The 20,733-nt window shown below is 36.8% G+C and overlaps 1 protein-coding gene across 14 annotated transcripts in view; it reads right to left on the minus strand.

Moving 5' to 3' along the window:
* Positions 1-20,733, minus strand: part of TRPS1 (transcriptional repressor GATA binding 1) — a 279,514-nt gene that overhangs the window by 117,755 nt on the left and 141,026 nt on the right. The window lies entirely within an intron of this gene.

The raw sequence follows: 20,733 nt of genomic DNA on the forward strand, positions 1-20,733 counted from the left end.
ATATGTTGTCTTTAGAAATCTGTTCCAGTTAGGGGTTTGGAATAAACTATAATCTAATAAAAAAGGTTCTCTTTCAACATAATTTATTTAGTGAGTCTAAGTCCATTTCAATAGATGATCATTGGTTTAAATAAAAACCTCAAGAGCTGCAATTTAAAAAGTATGTGCATTTTGCTCTTTCCAATGTATTTAAATATACAATAGATGTGAAGCCAACAAAAAATACTAAATTATTTAGTCATGAAATCCAGTACACATAAAAATATTTTCTATATTACAACTTTAAATTAAAAAAGCTTTGGCTAACATTGTAAAGACAATTATGATAATATAAAAAGAATAAAAAAAAAAACAAAGTATGTTACTTGAATTATATATTTATTAAACACAAGTGAAGGAGTAAGGTTTTGACATTTCAAAAGAAAAAGATCAATTATAATGGATATAAGGTTCTTCCAAAACTCAAAAATACTAATTATTAAACACAGAAACCTAGAATACGCTTTTCAAGAAATACCTCTTACAAAATTCCTAACTGTATTTTGGCAGCAGTTCATGCCATTTCTAGTTTCCACTTGATTCCATCTAAACTATTCAATTCAGCAAAGCGGAGGGGGAGACTGACATCGAGATTCCAGACACTGCTTCATATACGTACCTCTTCAATGTCAATGTAACCATGATTGTTCTGCTAATTTATCAAAACAGAAAAGGTGGAAATACTTTAAAAAAGCAGCATTAATACATGCCCTGATTGTGATTGGCAGTGTTAATTATAAAGGGTTTTGATCCTGTCAGCAGTTTCAAGATGATTATTCTTAGGTTTAAATTCCAGGAATGTTCTGTATATATGCACAGAAATATACCTTGTGCACCAGGAGACCAAAAGAAATAGACTAAGGAGCAGGAAGAGTTAACACAGAAAGAACACAGGACTGGGCATTATCCTGGTTCATCTCAGATCATGCATCTCCCAACTCTACTTCCCATAACTAACTATAGATTCCTGATGCTTGGTCAAGCCACTTAACACTTTGTATAAATGAACTTGGAGAAGGAAATGGAAACCCACTACAGTATTCTTGCCTGGACTCTTCTCCACGGTATTCTTCTACAGTATTCTTCTCCACGGACTGAGTTTGGTAGGCTACAGTCCATGGGGTTGCAAAGAGTTGGACACGACTAGATGGTGAGTGTGCATGCCTGCTAAGTCGCTTCAGTCGTTTCCAACTCTGTGCGACCCTGTGGACTACAGCCTGTCAAGCTCCTGTGTCCATGGGATTCTCCAGGTAAGAATACTAGAGTGGGTTGCCATGCCGGCTTCCAGGGGATCTTCCCAACCCAGAGACTGAACTCACATCTCATGTCCTCTGCATTGGCAGGAAGATTCTTTACCACTAGTAACAACTGCACTCATCTCACATGCTAGTAAAGTAATGCTCAAAATTCTCAAACCAGGCTTCAGCTATACGTGAACTATACCAGATGTTCAAGCTGGTTTTAGAAAAGGCAGAGGAACCAGAGATCAAATTGCCAACATCTGCTGGATCATGGAAAAAGCAAGAGAGTTCCAGAGAAACATCTATTTCTGCTTTATTGACTATGCCAAAGCCTTTCACTGTGTGGATCACAATAAACTGTGGAAAATTCTGAAAGAGATGGGAATACCAGACCACCTGACCTGCCTCTTGAGAAACCTATACGCAGGTCAGGAAGCAAGAGTTAGAACTGGACATGGAACAACAGACTGGTTCCAAATAGGAAAAGGAGTACGTCAAGGCTGTATATTGTCATCCTGCTTATTTAACTTCTATGCAGAGTACATCATGAGAAACACTGGGCTGGAAGAAGCACAAGCTGGAATCAAGACTGTTGGGAGAAATATCTATCAATAACCTCAGATATGCAGATGACACCACCCTTATGGCAGAAAGTGGAGAGGAACTAAAAAGCCTCTTGATGAAAGTGAAAGAGGAGAGTGAAAAAGTTGGCTTAAATCTCAACATTCAGAAAACTAAGATCATGGCATCTGGTCCCATCACTTCATGGGAAATAGATGGGGAAACAGTGGAAACAGTGTCAGACTTTATTTTTTGGGGCTCCAAAATCACTGCAGATGGTGACTGCAGCCATGAAATTAAAAGACGCTTACTCCTTGGAAGGAAAGTTATGACCAACCTAGATAGCATATTCAAAAGCAGAGACATTACTTTGCCAACAAAGGTCCGTCTAGTCAAGGCTATGGTTTTTCCAGTGGTCATGTATGGATGTGAGAGTTGGACTGTGAAGAAGGCTGAGCGCTGAAGAATTGATGCTCTTGAACTGTGGTGTTGGAGAAGACTCTTGAGAGTCCCTTGGACTGCAAGGAGATCCAACCAGTTCATTCTGAAGGAGATCAGCCCTGGGATTTCTTTGGAAGTAATGATGCTGAAGCTGAAACTCCAGTAATTTGACCACCTCATGAGAAGAGTTGACTCATTGACTGAACCGAACTGAACTGAACACCTGGGAAGCCCAAAATAGATGGTATGGACAGTCTATCAGTAGTTAAATTTATTGTTCATGAAGGCCTTAAAAAAACTAAAGACCTAATTTTAACAAGCACATTTTTAAGCTGACATTAAAATTTTTTCTCAGCCCTATTATGAAAAATTATCCAAAACTTGGGAATAAGGGCAAATAAGGAGTAAGTAGCATATTCTTTCAATTACATACTGGGGGATTATTTAAAGGCTCAGTAAGAATTACTGAATTATCTAGGGGAATGTATCTGTTTGACTTTGCTATTTACTGTTAAAGACTCAGATTCTGTGAAGTTACACGTTCATTTTCTTTCCAAAAGAAATGATAACCCCAAAGGCTCTGTTCCCACTGTCCTACTGGACACTAGGTCTGGTCCCTAAGTCAGACTGTTATTCCTGAGGGACTTATATAACTCATGTTCCTCTAATTTTCCTTCAAACCAGCTTTGTCATCTTCCTGGTTCTCTTATTAATCAGTTTTTAAAAAAATCTTTACAATGTGCTTATATTTGTGCAAGTACACTGTTTTAAACTTTCCTAAAATTATTCTTGGACAATTTTGGAGATTCCACTGAGATACCTGAGTGGACTGACCTTCCAGAAGTAGTTAAGCAAAGGCACTCTGTTTTGGTTCCAGAAGTGAATCTCAAACAACAATAAAACTTTTTGTGTAAACTTATACAGTAAATAATTTCCTATATCCAGAGTGAATTAATAAAGTATATGATACTGTTGAAGTTAAATGAGATGTGTTATGATTGCATTTGAGAGATGTATAATGGCATTGATTCCAATGCTTTCAGATTTTAAGAAAATAAAGAAATTGAACTTCTAAAATTTAAATAAGCTAGTCTTTAAAAAAAAAAAAAAACTGCAATCCTCATAGAATCTGCTAGCTCTGAGCAACTTAACATAAGAATACAAATCCAGGTTTATATAACTGAGGTATATATAATTGAGGGCTTCCCTGATGGCTCAGTCAGTAAAGAATCTGCTTGCAATGTGGGAGACCTGGGTTCAATCTGGGTTGGGAAGATCCCCTGGAGGAGGGCATGGCAACCCATTCCAGTCTTCTTGCCTGGAGAATCCCCATGGACAGAGGAGCCTGGTGGGCTACAGTCCATGGGGTCGCAAAGAGTCTGACACGATTGAGCTACTAAGCACATACTTGATGCACATTTTTAGATTACCATGATTACTGCGACCATTTTGGTTTGAATACTACATATCTTTCCTTAATTTTATTGATGGTAAGTATAACTCAGGCTTACATTTCATTTTTATAAAATTTAGTTTTGTGTCCTCATAAAGTGAAAGTTGCTCAGTCATGTCCGATCCTTTGTGACCCCCACGAACTATACATCATTGAAATTCTCCAGGCAAGAATACTGGAGTGGATAGCCTTTCCCTTCTCCAGGGAATCTTCCCAACCCAGGGATCGAACCCAGGTCTCCTGCATTGAAAGAGGATTCTTTACAACAGTTTTACCAGCTGAGTCACCAGGGAAGGTCATCATAAAGAAATCAGTTAACCTGAAATTCCTAAACTATTTTTTATTTTGAAAAATTAAAAATATTGCTTTTATTTTTAATGATTCTAGTTTCATTGCTGTCTTAAATTTAAATGCTAACATTTTTCCAACATTATGTCTAGGACTGAGAAAAATGTAAATAATAATATTATGTATCAATAATAATTGCATTCTGTAGTTTGTCAGGCTAAACATAATTGAGTTAATCAATATTTAGATAACTAGTACATATCTAAGTAAGACGAGATATTTCTAAACTTATCATCAATTTGTCAAAATTTCAGCATCACTATATCTGTGAGCCATGTTAATGTAAGTTTGTATTTTTCCACTTAACAAAAGTATAAAATCAATGAATGTGAATGCAGAAAATCATGTGATAGCATTTGTGAGCTTTGCAAATCTGATAAAATGGTTGTGAATAATAGCCATATCTCAGATCTACCTCTTAGCACTCTCTTTGAAACAGAAATTACTTAATTTGGTTAAACATTATAGTTAACATGGTGATTAAGATTTCATATAAATAATAGTGGCAGAAAAGTCTAACTGAGCAAGCAAGTTATAGAATATGTTCTTTGTCTACCAAGGAGAACTAAAAAAAAAAAAAAAAAGTAGTTTCCAAAGTGAAGTGTCTGGTCATTCCAAAATATGACCAAGTATAATAAAAGATAAAACTTGAGTGTCAGCAATAAGTTGTGTAAGAGTTGAGGGAAGGAAACATTATTTGCATCAGTTTAATAATATCAGAAAATAACAAGCCTGAAAAAGTAATAAAATGTGTTAATTTTGGCAACTTGATAGATTTACTCATAAAACAATGCAAAATAAAAAGAGCTTGTGAATCCTTTCTCACCATAAATTCATGCAAAATCAGATCTATTTTTAATCTCTGCTAAAATGATAAACTGGTCTTAGAGCATTTAGTCTGTTCTGAGTAAAGGTTAGTAAAAGGTTATTTTTTAACTTTGTGTTCACCAGAATAAGTTTCTATGCTTTGAGCTTTTTGTGGTATGCCCTTGATTCTAAAAGATCTCTCTGGTTCCTTATGATTATGTTGCTTCTATGTTAATTTAGGGCTTCCCTTGTGGCTCAGCTGGTAAAGAATTCACCTGCAATGTGGGAGACCTGGGTTTAATCCCTGGGTTGGAAAGATCCCCTGGAGAAGAGAAAGGCTACCCACTCTAGTATTCTGGCCTGGAAAATTCATGGACTGTATAGTCCATGGGGTTGCAAAGAGTTGGACACAATTGAGCAACTTTCAGTTCACATGTTAATTTAGAAATCTGTACTGTCATTCTGATTAATAGATAGCCATGCTATTGTCTCTTAGGCAGCTTGGTCCTATCTTAGTCATCCAAAGCTTCTCCCTGATACCCTTTCCATTTTACTTTTTAGAAATCAGATCTTAAATTCAGAGAGAAAAGAGACTATACTCAGAACATTACAACACAGCCCCAAATACGTAAGCTTTACAGGCCAAAAATATATAAGAAATGTAAAAGACAGGGCAAGGCAGGAAGCCTAGAAGTTTAAGGTGCTTTGCTAAATAGGAAGAAGCATCCAAGAACACTAGCCTTGGACTTATTACTCCAATGCTTGGCGCCCAGAAGATTGTCCTAACCCTCAGAGAGATAACATGCTAAGATTGTGGACATGTGATGGCTATGTCTTTTATCATACACAATATCCAGAAGCCAGGTTCCTTGCATCTGTCCATGAAAACCACGTGGAAAGTTGTTCCAAACTCTGCAAACTCTAGTTTGAAAGATCACTGATCTACTTCTAAAATTACAATCTGAATATCAGGATGTTTTTCAAGAGACTAGGACTTTACTACTGATAAGCCAATCTAAACAAAATCACTGCCTGAAAGAGTATGATAATAATGCTGTCTGCTTATACATGGGTTAAGTCTCCAGTTCAGGTTCAGCTGGTAAACAAGGAGGCTTCATTTCTAAGTCACCAATGAACCACCAAAAATGATATTCAAATCAGTTATCAATTGTAATGAATTGTTGGCAGTGGATGGTTAAGAAGGTTACTGTCAAATTCAAAATACAAAGAGTTTTAACCAAAAACACACTGGGTCCAGAAAGTTCCTTTTACTCTAACTTCCTAAAAAAGCTATATAAATTGAATTTATTTTTGAATCACGACTATGATTAGGTTATTAAAATAGTCAGAGAAGTGGGTGAAATTTATTTTATCTGCCTATATAGATGTTAAGTATACACATTAATCAAGGATTTGGCATTAAGTAGGCCATTTTATTTTGTATTCTTTAGCAATAACTGGCACGTGTTGACAGACTCCTGAATTGTTTCATACCACAAAGTTCACATAATCCTAACATTTGTTTTGGTTACATTTTCTTCGTATTTCTAAGAATAAGATTCAAAGAAGCACATGCCATTTGTATTAGTATCAACTCTCTCAAATATAAATCTGTAGTAAATACACAATGGATAGAAAGTTCTCAAATGATACAGAGACGGCATTAAAACGTTGGTGACATTTTTCAAACTGGTGTACAAATGCAGTTACATTAACTAGCACTGAATAACTATCTAATGTCATCAACAAAAATTTACTGGCTCAGACCAGTGATCAAAGTTAACTGGCTTTAAATAACTTTAGGATAGTGGTTATAATCCCATCCTAAAATTCAGAATTTCTCTAACTTTTATATAGATCTTAGTATGACTTCTAATGAAGGAGCCTAAGTTCAAACAACTCTGTCTTTTAAAGGTATGTTGTTGTTGTTGTTGTTGTTTTTGGCTAATATAGAAGCTCATTGATTAAAGATTTTTAAAAATGTATCAAAGTTTTCTGAAAGCATCTGATGCATTTTATCTGAGCATTAAATCTTAACACTGTACCATAAACTAAGTATTAAGGACAAGCTTCTGGTTAGGTATTTTGGTATACTCTGAATTCAATGAAATCAGACTTACTCTTCTTCCTACATACACATGGCGCTGTATACAGTTGAAAACATTCCCATAAAACACAGAAAGCCTATTTGAGAAAATGCTATTAACTTCGTGTCCTACAAATTAAATTTTACTTCTAAACCCAGATACAATGAGGATTTGCCTGCATTTTTAAGAAACCAGGAAAGCAGACTCTATATTTCAAAAGATTCACACAGTGATCCCCATCCTTGTGCAAAGATTATGCTCATAAGCACAGACACTTTTAACCCACAGGGAAGATACTTCTTCATAAAAATGGTGGAGATGTGATGGAAAATAGCAACAGAAACACATTTTATGGGTTTCTGGGTATAATAGTAATAACCATTCAGCCTGACTCTGAGATAAGATTCCTGAAAATCATAGCCTTAACACCTTAGTAACATGAAGTAGAATCAAAGCTTCCGAAGCAAGAAATATGATGTAACAGTAATATAATTATTCCTTTTATTTGTCCTTACAGTTATTTTCAACATGCTGATGCAAAACACAAGTGCTATGGATTTTGACCTATCATGTCAAGTTTTGACCAATTATGCATTGCTCAAAATTAAAATGATACAACAGAATAAACAAAGCAATAATTTTAAAAATCCAATAATATTGATTATTTTCATAAATATATGAGAAATTTTGAGAGCTGATCATAATAAATTGCAATTTACTTCATTCACATTCATAAATTAATACCAACTGTAACATCAGTGAAAGTCATTTATTTAACAAATATGAGACACTACTATTTGTCATGTTTTACAATTTGTTCTATAGACGATTTCAGTTTATTATAATACAATAGTCCATTTTTCTTTAGTTTCTTATCTATGGTTCAAATTTTAAAATAAAATTTTTTCATCTTTATGTATGAAGAATGAAATTCAGAAATGCTAAGTGTGAAGTTGACTTTGAAGCCATGTCTTTATACCACACTGGGTTAGAGAGTATTGGGAGGCAATAACATTTGTTTCTTCATTCACAAAATTGAAACTGTGCAGGCTCAGTTGGTAAAGAATCTGCCTGCAAAGCAGGAGACCTGGGTTGGGAAGATGCCCTGGAGAAGGCAATGGAACCCACTCCAGTATTCCTGCCTGGAGAATTGCATGGACAGAGGAGCCTGACCCACTACAGTCCATGGGGTCCCAAAGTATCAGACAAGACTGAGTGACTAACACTTTCACTTTCACACAATACTCAGGCATTGAACTAAGCCCTGGGACCATAACACACCCAACAAGGTCCCTGTCCTCATGGAGTTTATAATCTCCTCTGAGTAACAGGGTCTTGTTAAGGTATTATTGGAGATATTTCATGCTAATAGGTATGTAAGAAGGTAAAAAATAAAGATACAATAAAGGGAGATAATTGACAAAGCAAGGTCTCAGAGAAGGTATCAAGAGTAAGAGTCAATGATATAATGAGAAGGAAGAACCTTCAGTTTTTTAATTGCATTTAGCTAGACAACATAAACGGAGAAGGCAATGGCACCCCACTCCAGTACTCTTGCCTGGAGAATCCCATGGACGGAGCAGTCTGGTGGGCTGCAGTCCATGGAGTTGCTAAGAGTTGGACACGACTGAGCGACTTCACTTTCCCTTTTCACTTTCAGGCATCGGAGAAGGAAACGGCAACCCACTCCAGTGTTCTTGCCTGGAGAATCCCAGGGACGGGGGAGCCTGCTGGGCTGCCGTCTATGGGGTCGCACAGAGTCGGACACGACTGAAGCGACTTAGCAGCAGCAACACAACATAAATCTCACAGGTATTACACAGACCATAAGTTCTTTGTTTCTAAAATACAATTAAAAGATATGAAATGTGTGTTAGTCTGAGACTAATTGAGATTAGGTCTTATAAACCTATCATATTGTTTTAAGAACACAGTATTTGATGAATTTAATAGCATGGACATATACTAGAACAGTGGTAATAAAGAATGATTTTCTAGAGCTGAAATCTTTACTACGGTAGCCACTAGCCATATGTGGCTGCTTAAATTTAAAATAATTAAAACTAAACATAGGAAACTTTTTTGCTGGTCCAGTGGTTAAGACTTCACCTTTCAACGCAGGGGACATAGGTTAGATCCCGGATCAGGGAGCTAAGATTTCACGTGCCTTGTGGCCAAAAAACCCCCCAAAACACAAAATAAAACAATATTGTAACAAATTCAATAAAGACTTTAAAAATAAATAAAATTAAATATAATACAGAGTTATGTTGGGTGCAATAGAGACATGAGACTATTTGGACAGCACAGATTACAGAAAATTTCCAACATTACAGAAAATTCTACTGGAGAGTAGAGACAGGAAGAGTCTAAATATACTGAAATTTAGAGGGGTCTCTAGGAGTGGGAATCAAAATAGGGCTTCCTTTGTTTGGTATGACTAACAAATAAAACTTAAAAAACAACAACAATGACAACTGCCTACTAAGCAAATCTTTCACCTAAAATAGTTATGGTGAGACAGGCAGTAAACACTGAGAAATAATGGAGAGCAGGAAACTAACTGGAAATATTTTACAATATCAGATTAAATCAGGTTAAAATGGAAACATGTAAAATACTCAAGAAATTTCTGGGTCATTTATTTATACTGATAATGCTGTAATGGATTGCTTTGGGGTCTATTTGTAACAGGAGGGAAAGGGGCAGGGCACAACTTTTGAAAGAATGACATAGCCCAAGCACACAACATAAACCAACTATAATCAGATGGAACCAAGATGGCAGACAAGACTAGACCTTGATCTTCAATCAGCAAATGAAATGACACGCCCAGAGGTGCCAGGAGAGTTCCAAGGCTCTGTCAAAAGACCAAGGAGTGGGCGGTGGCCCAAATCCTGGATATCTCCACCCCTTCTCCCAAAATAGTTGGAATAACCCTCCCATTCATTAGCATATGAAACTACCCAGCCTATAAAAACTAACCATGACATTTCATGGCCACACTCATCCTCTGCCATGGCCCACACTCTGTCTGATGAGTGTGCTTCTCTCTGAATCTAAATAAATCCATTTCTTACTTATCACTTTGTGTCTCACTGAATTATTTCTGCCATGAGACACCAAGAACCTGAACTTCACTATGTCCTGAAACCAAGTATTGTGGGTTTCAGCTAGATTAAAATCCCAAACAGGGTGTTGGCTGGGTTTAAGTCCCAGCCACATGGGTTCAAGTTCCAACCAGGGTTTTAGGTGGGTTTGAGTCCCAGCCACGTGGGTTCAAGCCCCAAGCAGGGTTTTGGCTGGATTCAAGTCCTAGCCATGTGGGTTAGAGTCCCAGCACATGAGTTAAAGTCCATCCCCACTGTGAGGTAAATGGTTTCATATTTTTCTATAATCTGAAGATTTTGAACTAGTAGATAACACAGAAATAAAACACTAGTGTTATTATTATCTTTCAGCAGCCTGAATTTCTTTGTTCTGTTTTCCAATAAAACATTACTTCTATAATTTGGACAAAGACAAAAAAGTTAAAAGGAGGTTAACAGAATTAACTTTGAGAGAGTGAACAGAGAGGAGAGAGAACAGGCTAAGAACTAGAAATTAAAAAAATAATGAAATCACAATTAAAAATCACAAACTCATGCCTCACTTAAGAGAAGGCCATAAACTATGTGCTAAAGACAAAACATTAGTTCTAGTACATTAGAAAAGGAATCCCCAGCTTGCCCTGCCTTAAATTATGTGGCAAAGAACCAGACTATTTGTTTCTACTAGCAATAAATTAGCTAGTCACATAAGGATTAATTGCAAAACTGACCCTTGAAACACTGCCCAGTAGCCCAATTTTGAACAATAATTCAAATTTGGTCTTCTACCAGAAATTTTTAGTAAAGAGAATCTGAATGTTTTAATTCATAGGAGAGAGATATTGGTGTGAGGCTTCCTCTTACAGATTTTTTCCAGCTACCTACTTACTCTCCAAAGTGTATACATTAATGTGTTTCTCCTAAGGGGCCAGCACCCTTAGGGAACGTATGAAGACTATGCATTTCATATCCATGTATTCCAGGAGATATGAAGTTCATAATAAATTTGAATTTTCATTACTTGTGGATTCAAGAGTTTAATAAGAAGGTGTTGACTATATAAGTGATGTAAACAGAGATTTCAACCCTCAGCCATTTTTTTCATTCTGCCTTTAGCTTTTTCTTTTTTTAACTTTTAGCAGTCACTTAAATCTTCATCCTCTAATTTCTAGTCTCTCAAGGAAACGTGTGCTCTGCCTAAGAATGATATCATTTAGGTAAGTATATCAGTATATATTTTTCAGATATTCAAAATTTTATATTTCATGTAGAAGGTGAAATAATTTAACCCGAAATGTGTGAGGTTTTGTTCACTACTGATATCAGAAGAATGAACGGTTAAGGATCATACTTTTTCTGACAATCTAACCAATAATGTATTCAATCTCTCCACATCTTTCATGCTGAGTTCCTATATAAAAGAAAAAAAAAAAAAAAGGAAAGAAAGAAAGAAAAATTCAGTGGTAGGCTTGGAACAAAGAGAATAAAAGAACAGTTATAACTGTACTCCTTTACTTCATTTCTAATACACTAATGGGCAATTAATAATAAAGCTGAAGCTCTATGAGGTAAAGGTTCCTTTCACTAGCCAATTATACCTTCACTTGAAAATGGTCCTGAGGAGAAAAGTCAACTTAAAAAAATGCAGTTAATAGATGAGGAGATATTTACCTCCACAAACACTCGAGATAATTGAGCATTAATAAAAAGAAGCCATTCTGGTTTTCTATTTCAGCTGACATTACCTCCTTTGAGCTAAGAGAGTTGAGATAAACTGTTCTGTCCAGGTAAGAATCAAACGGTCACTGTTCTCCATTCTCAAAGTGTCAGAATCTAAGACACCCCAAGTTAGAGCCTTCCTATTCCTTTATCAAGGAAATAAGGGCAATTTTATTTCCAGCCATCTTAGATTTCAATGGATAGGTAAAACTGGGGGAAAAAATCAAAGCATAAGTAATTACTTGTTGGTAGAGCCCCAAAACAATAGTTTGAAATGTGCCTGTTCCTCTTTTTACTTGTCTTCTCTCTGATTTAGCATTAAGAAGCAATCACTGAAGGAAAAAAAGTAAATAACCTAAATAGATAAGATAAAAGACATGCCCTTTAATGACAATGTAAAACTCAAAACTAACCTTTTACTAAGCGTGGTAACTTGTAAACTGGGAAATTCAAGTCACAAAAGTTGTTAAACTAATCTTTTGTTAAGTAACTCTAAGCCCAATGCACATCTGTAATAGGGCATTGATTACAATAATAACTAACACGCATTGAACACTTAATCTCAGCAGATATTGCACTGAATTGAGTTATATATATTCTTTTAACTCTCACAATACTCAGAGAGTAAAGCCTTCCTATAGCCAGGAAGGAAGGGTGTCAAGAGAATCTGATTTCATAACCATACAATAGCAAAACTGACTTTCAGTTTTAAGTGATGATAAAGATTCAAACACTCCTGATTTCACTTTTATATCTGGATAATATATTCACATGATACCTGCACCCTCACTGACAATTATTAATCCAGCTACTATACTCAGAATGGTGGATAAGCAATAAATGAAAAAAAAAAAAAAAAACAAAGTTCAAAACTAACCCAGTACATAAACAATGGTCTAGCTACTAGGTATGTCTTCAACCACTAATCACTTTAACCCTTATAAAATAAAACAAGAGCTTTAGATCTAACACTATTCAGACTGAAGATGATGCAACATGCAGGATATAAAAATGATGTAATAAAGTATTTATTTATAATTCTTATACAGGCTATTTCAAAACAGAATTTGAATGAAATCAGAATAAACTCACATAACATAGAGCAGCTAAATACTATGAGCACAAATCAACATATAGAAGAGTGACAATTAAAGACACCATGCAAAGAAGTGGAATTAAGAACAGTATCACTGGAGACTGTGGTTATAACATTGAGGAAGTGATGCTAAGAAAGAGATGATGAAGAACCAAGTTGGTGTGGTGACACTGGGAATAAGAGGAAATGGATATGAAAACTGGCAGAAAGAAGACATGTTGGCCAACTGGCTTTAAGGAAAGAATGAGTATGAAGAAGAAGAACTAAAGAATCTCTTGATGAAAGTGAAAGAGGAGTTGAAAAAGTTGGCTTAAAACTCAGCATTCAGAAAACTAAGATCATGGCATCTGGTCCCATCACTTCATGGCAAATAGATGGGGAAACAGTGGAAACAGTGTCAGACCGTATTTTTTGGGGCTCCAAAATCACTGCAGATGGTAATTGTAAGCCATGAAATTAAAAGACACTTACTCCTTGGAAGTTATGACCAACCTAGATAGCATATTCAAAAGCAGAGACATTACTTTGCCAACAAAGGTCCTTCTAGTCAAGGCTATGGTTTTTCCAGTGGTCATGTATGGATGTGAAAGTTGGACTGTGAAGAAAGCTGAGTGCCGAAGAATTGATGCTTTTAAACTGTGGTGTTGGAAAAGACTCTTGAGAGTCCCTTGGACTGCAAGGTTATCCAACTAGTCCATCCTAAAGGAGCTTAGTCCTGGGTGTTCATTGGAAGGACTGATGTTGAAGCTGAAACTCCAATACTTTGGCCACCTGGTGTGAAGAACTGTCTCATTTGAAAAGACCATGATGCTGGGAGAGATTGAAGGCAGGAGGAGAAGGGGACAACAGAGGATGAGATGGTTGGATGGCATCACCAACTCAAAGGACATGAGTCTGAGTAAACTCTGGGAGTTGGTGATGGACATGGAAGCCTGGCATGCTGCAGTCCACGGGGTTGCGAAGAGTCAGACACAACTGAGCGACTGAAGTGAACTGAACTTTCTAGCAGGGAAGGCACAGAAATGGTATACCCAAGAGTGGTAAGGTAAGCAAATATGTGAAATCTAAGAGGACACTATCAAAATCTATGCAAAGTTTTACTGTGGTTTTAAATAATCTGATCTCAGTAAAAAAAATTGTTTTTTCAGTAAAATTTTTAAAGTAACAACTGTATATACAACATGTAGACTGAAAATTACACATATATTTTTTCATTATTAAAACCATCCCCATATCTTTATAGTTATTAAAAGACACAATCTGGAAATTGGTGGAAAAGAGCTGTCTTTAGCATTTACAGAACTTATACAGAAGAAAATAAGTACCTTTATAGGACACCTTCACGCAGTCAACATCTACAACTAACTCTCCTGAATAAGAATAGAAGGCTTATCCTGTAGAAAGACTTCACACCAACTTTGCTCCCCATTCATGTGGGAGTGGAAACATCCACAAGTTGTTCCCACAGCACTAAATCTGTAGTACATCACAGGAAGTCTTTGGTGTATTTACTCCTGTGCGAACAGTACCCCTGATGTTGAGAGATCAACGCCCGGTAGTTACTTGGTAACACTAGTGTTTAGCATCTGGTAAACCAGCACTTGGAAAGTACAGGTCCTCAAAATGCACAAGATACAAAGCTCACAGAAACAGATAACTAACAACAAGTGTCAGGGATATATAAAGATGCTCTGAGTTTAGAAAATCTCTGCAAAATTAAATCAGCATAGGTACTTAGAGTATTCAAATCTATGAGGGTTGGGTAAAGAAAGAAAAATAAAAGGAAAAGCTGAGAATGCTTACCTGCTTCCTATATTTTCCCCCTAATCTGGAAATATCAATGGTTTAAAAAATCCCTCATGTTATTAGTTTCTGACGCCTTCTTTTTTGAACACATTTCATAATCCAAGCATTTTCTGTCATTATTCTCTGAAAATGACTTTAATTCCATTATAATATTCCATTACGAAGAATATGTCAACATGTATCTTACGTGACTTTTCAATATTTTCTTTAAAAAAAAAAATGATGTGGCTGCACTGGGTCTTAGCTGCTACATGCAGGCTCTAGAGTGTATGGGTCCAGCGGCTGTGGCTTGCGGGCTTAGGTGCCCCACAGCATGCGGCTCTTAGCTCCCTGACTAGGAATCAAACCCTCATGCCCTATATTGAAAGGCTGATTCTTAATCTTACTAGAGCACCAGGGAAGTCCCTAGATATTTTTTAAAGATGCTGACATATATCACTACGTGTTAACTCCACAACTAGTACTGTGCTGAATATTTGGGCTGCTGCTTAGTCTCTCAGTTGTGTCTTACTCTTTGCAACCCCATGGACTGTAGCCCAGCAGGCTCTTTTATCTATGGAATTTTCTAGGCAAGAATGGCAAGAGTGGGATGCCATTTCCTTTTCCAGGAGATCTTCCCAACCCAAGGATTGAACCTGCATCTCCTGTGTCTTCTGCATTGGCAGGCAGATTCATTACCACTAGTGCCATTTTAGAGGACATAGATGAGTTAAAGATAAAGTCCAGCCATGGTAGAACATGCAGTCTGCTTGAGGAAAATCAGGCACGAATAACCCAGGGAGTTGGTTTAGAAAGAGCATTTAACCAGTATGAGGAAACGAGCCAGCTGTGTGGCCCTGGGTAAGAAGGAAGAGAAATGGAGTGATCATACTTATCAAACTTGGAAACATGTGCATATCAATGTGAAAACATGAAGTAATATCAAGATAAAGGTAGTAACTACATTAGAAACAACCACTTTCTTAAGCATGCCAATTGCCCTAAAAGAATATGTAAATAATTTTCATATCAAAACACATAAGGTGCTTAAAGAACTTCTGGTGGAATGATTTTATGAATTAGCAAATGATAGGCACTAAAAAGAAAGGCAAAGAGGAAAACAATCATGTAGACTGAAACAGCTGGAGGTGTCCTGAGGACGGCAGACTGCCTAGTTCCTAACTAACTACCGATACTAAACTAATGCCAAAGTATCCTCGTAAGGAAGGAGTCTGGTAAGTAGGCTACCTGACAGATGTGTCATCAAGTAACGTGTTGATGTCACAGGTGTTGCTGAACCCGCTACCTATGATACTAAACGTTCAGCTCCAGACATCTCTCAAAATCGAGAGGCGGGGAACTGAAGGGAGAAAACAAAAAACCCAAATAATGTCAGAGTCAAATGTTAATAAGATAGGGGATAATTTAATATAGTTTTACAGATGTAAACGGATTGGCAGAAAGGAAGACCGAAAAGGAAGGACTGATGAAAAAGTCAGGAGAACAGATCAAAGGAATAAAAAGACTAGTCTAGAAAAGAAGTGGGAGAGCTCCTCTTCCTATTTGCATGAAATGAAGCTTCAGAAGCTCTTGCAATAAAACAGAAGCAATTATTTACCAAAAAAAAAAAAAAAATGAGAGAGTTTAGAATGGTAACCAAAAAGATTAGAAGCAAGAGAAGACCCTCATTGGTGAAGGAGATCATAGGTAACCAAATAAAGATCTGTGCAAGGATTGTAACATCTGTGGAGGGCCAGCAGGAGAGAAAGAGCATACAAACATCTGATGATGCATAGATTGGGCATCCTTTCAGAAAGATGGAGAAAACTGATAAGGTCAAAGAGAGAATGGGAAGATGTGGTCAAAGACTGAGGTTTCTGAGTTCTCTCTTTTAAGGGGATGTCTGTACAGAGTGATGAAATCTGAAATACTGTAAGTCCTCAAAAAGCTGAAGAGAAAGGAGTGTAAAGGTTACTGACACTAAAGAGGTTGAGATTTTCTTAGGAAAAAAAAAAATACTGGAGGAGTCACAAATTTACAAAATAATCCTCAGATTGGATAATTGGACACTGGACAGTACATGTCTGAACCACATTCTAGTACAGTTAGCTACATTGGCCCAATATTTCTGAAACAAGTCCACATGGTCTAGGAAGGAAGTGGAATTGAAATTGGAGTGTAATTTTTATATATTTCTGGTAACAATACACCAAATATTTTTAATGATTAAAACCTATAAATCAGAGAATAGATGAAGAATGTACAATTCAAAGACAGGCTTTTCAAACATTTTCCAGTGCAATAAATTCTACAAACACTGACTGAACGACTACTTTAGTCAAGCACTAAGCTTGGCATCAGAACACATGGATAGGACATACCCTCTGTCTTAAAAGCTCAGAGTCTAGAAGGGCAATAGAGCCATAAACAACTCATGACACTATGGTGCAATTTTAGAACTATCAGTGAGGTCCACAGACAGAGTTATTATCTAACAGTAGGACCAGTCAGAGAAAGGTTCTACTTGGACATGAGTAGCTGGGCTGAGTTCTGAAGCATGAATATGATCATAACCACCAGCCTTCAGAACACAGGCACAGTGTGTTAATTACCTTAGTATCGCTGGCTGCACAAAAAGGGCTTAAAATTTTTGATTAGTAAATGAGTTCATCTCACTGGACGGCGAAATACGAAAAGGGGATGTCAGGAGATGAGCTGTATGAGAGTGGCCAGCCCATGAAGAGATCTGTATGCCACGTTGATAAGGCAGTGATGGGCTTTCAGCAAGAGCAAAACAGGATCATGATCTGATTTCATAAAGATGACTCCGCTGGCAGAGTGGACGATGGATTACAGAGAGCAAACCCCAAAGCAAGAGAAGTGTACCAGTTGTGAAAGTTTAGAAGAGAAAACAAGGCCCAAACCAAAGAAGTGGATGAGAACACAAATGAGTGATCAATCAGATGTGAGATATGAGTACAGATAAAGAAAAACAAGGTGAAGCGTTTTAATTTCTGCACTCTAATTTTACTGGATGGTCCAAATTTTTATATTGCAGCGACAATGGTGAATGCTGGGAATCTGAGAGTAAATTCAAGCCTGATAAAACTTTCAGCACTTTGTTAAGGGCTCCAAGATGGAAGATTCCTAGCCTTAAGTTGTGAGGTTATCTGTTAGGTTGTCCACAATACTCGACACCTCCCCTGTACCTTCCCACTCCATTGTCAATGGAAGTCAGTGGAAAATGAGTTCAGTATTTGAAATGTTGCCAATGATTAAAATCCATCTACAGTGTCACATATGGAGGACCTATATGAAAGCTTTGACACCAAACAGGGCCAAATTATTTTATTAAACTTTTTATTTTGTATTGGAGTATAGCCTGATTAACAAACGATGTTGGGACAGTTTCAGTTGAACAGTGAAGGGACTCAGCCATACATATATATGTATCTATGAGAGCGTGCTAAGTCACTTCAGTAGCGTCCAACTCACTGCGACCCTAGGGACTGTGGCCTGCCAGACTCCCCTGTCCATAGGATTCCCCAGGTAAGAATACTGGAGTGGGTTGCTATGACCTCCTCCAGAGAATCTTCTCAACCCAGGGATCGAACTCATGTCTCTCCCTGCTTTGGCAGGCATGTTCTTTACCACTAGCACCATCCGTGAAGCCCTTGTATGTATCCACTCTCTCTCAAACTACCCCCCAACCAGGCTGTGAACAGTGCCAAATTTGAAGGACCCCATTTCCTACATGTAACTTGTCTTTTTGAAAATAGGTTTCCAAAAGACAGTGATTAAGATAAAATATTTTAAGTGTCCAATTGTTAAGAGAAAATAATACCTACATAATTAGAATAAAAACCATAAAAGTTTCCTACCAACTTCCTATATATTTTCTTTTCCTGACTAGCAAAAATAGTTATTTGATGTTGTTAACTTAAAATTTTCATTTTAAACTCCTTCTGAACATGGTATCTTAGTCATCTCAAGCTGCCATTAAAAATGCAATACACTGGGCGGCTTAAACAACAGAAACTTATTTTCTCACCTCTCTGGTGGCTGGAAAGTCCAAAATCAAAGATTCAACAGAGTTCAGTTTCTGGTAAAGACTCTCTTTCCAGCTTACAGACAGCTGCATTTTTGCTTCTGTGCTCACATGACCTCTCCTTTGTAGGCACCCATGTGGAGCAATAGCAAGCTCTCTGAGTCTCTTCTTTAAAAAAGCACTAATCCCTTTAGACCAGGGTCCCACCGTCATGTGCTTGCAATGCAGGAGACCAGGGTTCCATCCCTGGGTCAGGATGATCCTCTGGAGAAGGGAATGGCAACCCACTCCAGTATTCTTGCCTGGAGAATCCCATGGACAGAGGAGCCTGGTAGGCTATAGTCTATGGGGGCTGCAAAGAGTCAGACAGGACTGAGGGACTAAACACTTTCGTTTTCACTTTCCATCCTCACGACCACATCTAACCTTAATTACTTCCCAAAAGCTCTATCTCCAAATACCATCACATGATTGGGGTGAGGGAAGGGTTACAGCTTAAACATATGAATTTACGTGGGACACAAACATGCAGTCTATAACATACAGCAAAAGACTTCTGAAGATAAAAACATTTTTCCATATAAGCTTTGTATTATGTAAAAGGAAAAATGATAATGCCTCAAAAGTCAATCCCTTTCTTGCCTCTTTTCTACAGACCAAGATATCGCAAGTAAATCAACAACAAAGATTTCAGAAAATGTTAAAGACATGATACTAACTGAAATGAACTGAATCCGAAGGAGAAAAACGTGCAAAAATAAACTGTATTATATATTCTTTTTCAATTACTATTTCTAAAAATTATTTAAGTAAGACAGAAATACTCTCTATAAAGTTAAAAATTCACTAGGAACTTCCCCTGCTGCCTCCCCAAAATCAATGTCTTAGGTTTTAGAAGGTGAAAAAAAAATTAAAAGAAAAAAAAATATCTAGAGTTAAAACTTATTGTACATCAGAGCCAAGACTTTTGATTCACCTGCTTTGAATATAAGATAAAGTTAGTACTTCAGCTCATCTTAAATCTTAATTGTTATTTAAGAAACTGTAGCATATGCGTGTGAGTAGTATTTCAAACCCCAAAATTTCACATTTCACTTTGAGGGATTATACTAACCACTATTACACAAATAGATACATACAGTCAAGAAATCTATCATTTCCTGTCATAACAGAATTTCTTAAAATTAAATTCTAAAGAGAGGCTGACGGGCTACAGTCCATGAGGTTGCAACAGTTTGGACACGACTGAGTGACGAACACACACAAAAGAGTAAAATCAGATAATTCTTATTCAAAATATGAAATCACTGCGGTAACTAAAGGTAAAGTACTAGGGTATTTGTTACCAAAACCACTCAAATGAGTACAGGAACACGACACAGGAAAAAGCAAATATTTATGTAATGCAGTTCATTGAACCTTGAACTTTTAAGGCATATTTTAAAAGTTAACCTAAGTTAACATAAAATAACGCTTCACAGGGATTGTAAAATATCATTTACATAGTTTCAATACTCCACATTTTCACCAATGTACTTTTGTGTGTGTTCTTTTATTTCCTTATTTTAATCAATATAAAAGTCAGTATTAATTTAAGTGATTCTAGTTTTCCAATCAATCTGGTCATGAATACAATCCAAATTGATACTTAATACGATGATGCTAAAGCTGAAGTTCCAAAACTTTGGCCACCTGATTCAAAGAGCCAACTCATTAGTAAAGATCCTGATTCAGGGAAAGATTGAGGGCAGGAGAAGGGCGTGACAGTGGATGAGATGGTTGGATGGCATCACCTACTCAATGGATATGAGTTTGAGCAAACTCCAGGAGACTGTGAAAGACAGGGAAGCCTGGCATGATACAGTCCAAGGGGAAGCAAAGAGTCGAACACAACTTAGTGAGTGAACAACAGTAAATGCTGCATTTTATTGTAATGTCTGGAAGTTAAGTGAGTGCTTACAAAACACAGCTGAAGTTTCTTTCCTTTTCAAGAAATAGATGTATTTTTAATATTTCATA

Source organism: Bos grunniens, chromosome 14, assembly GCF_055505025.1.
Source record: "Bos grunniens cultivar Pamir isolate PY7600 chromosome 14, Bosgru_T2T1.0, whole genome shotgun sequence".
Lineage (NCBI taxonomy): Eukaryota > Metazoa > Chordata > Mammalia > Artiodactyla > Bovidae > Bos > Bos grunniens.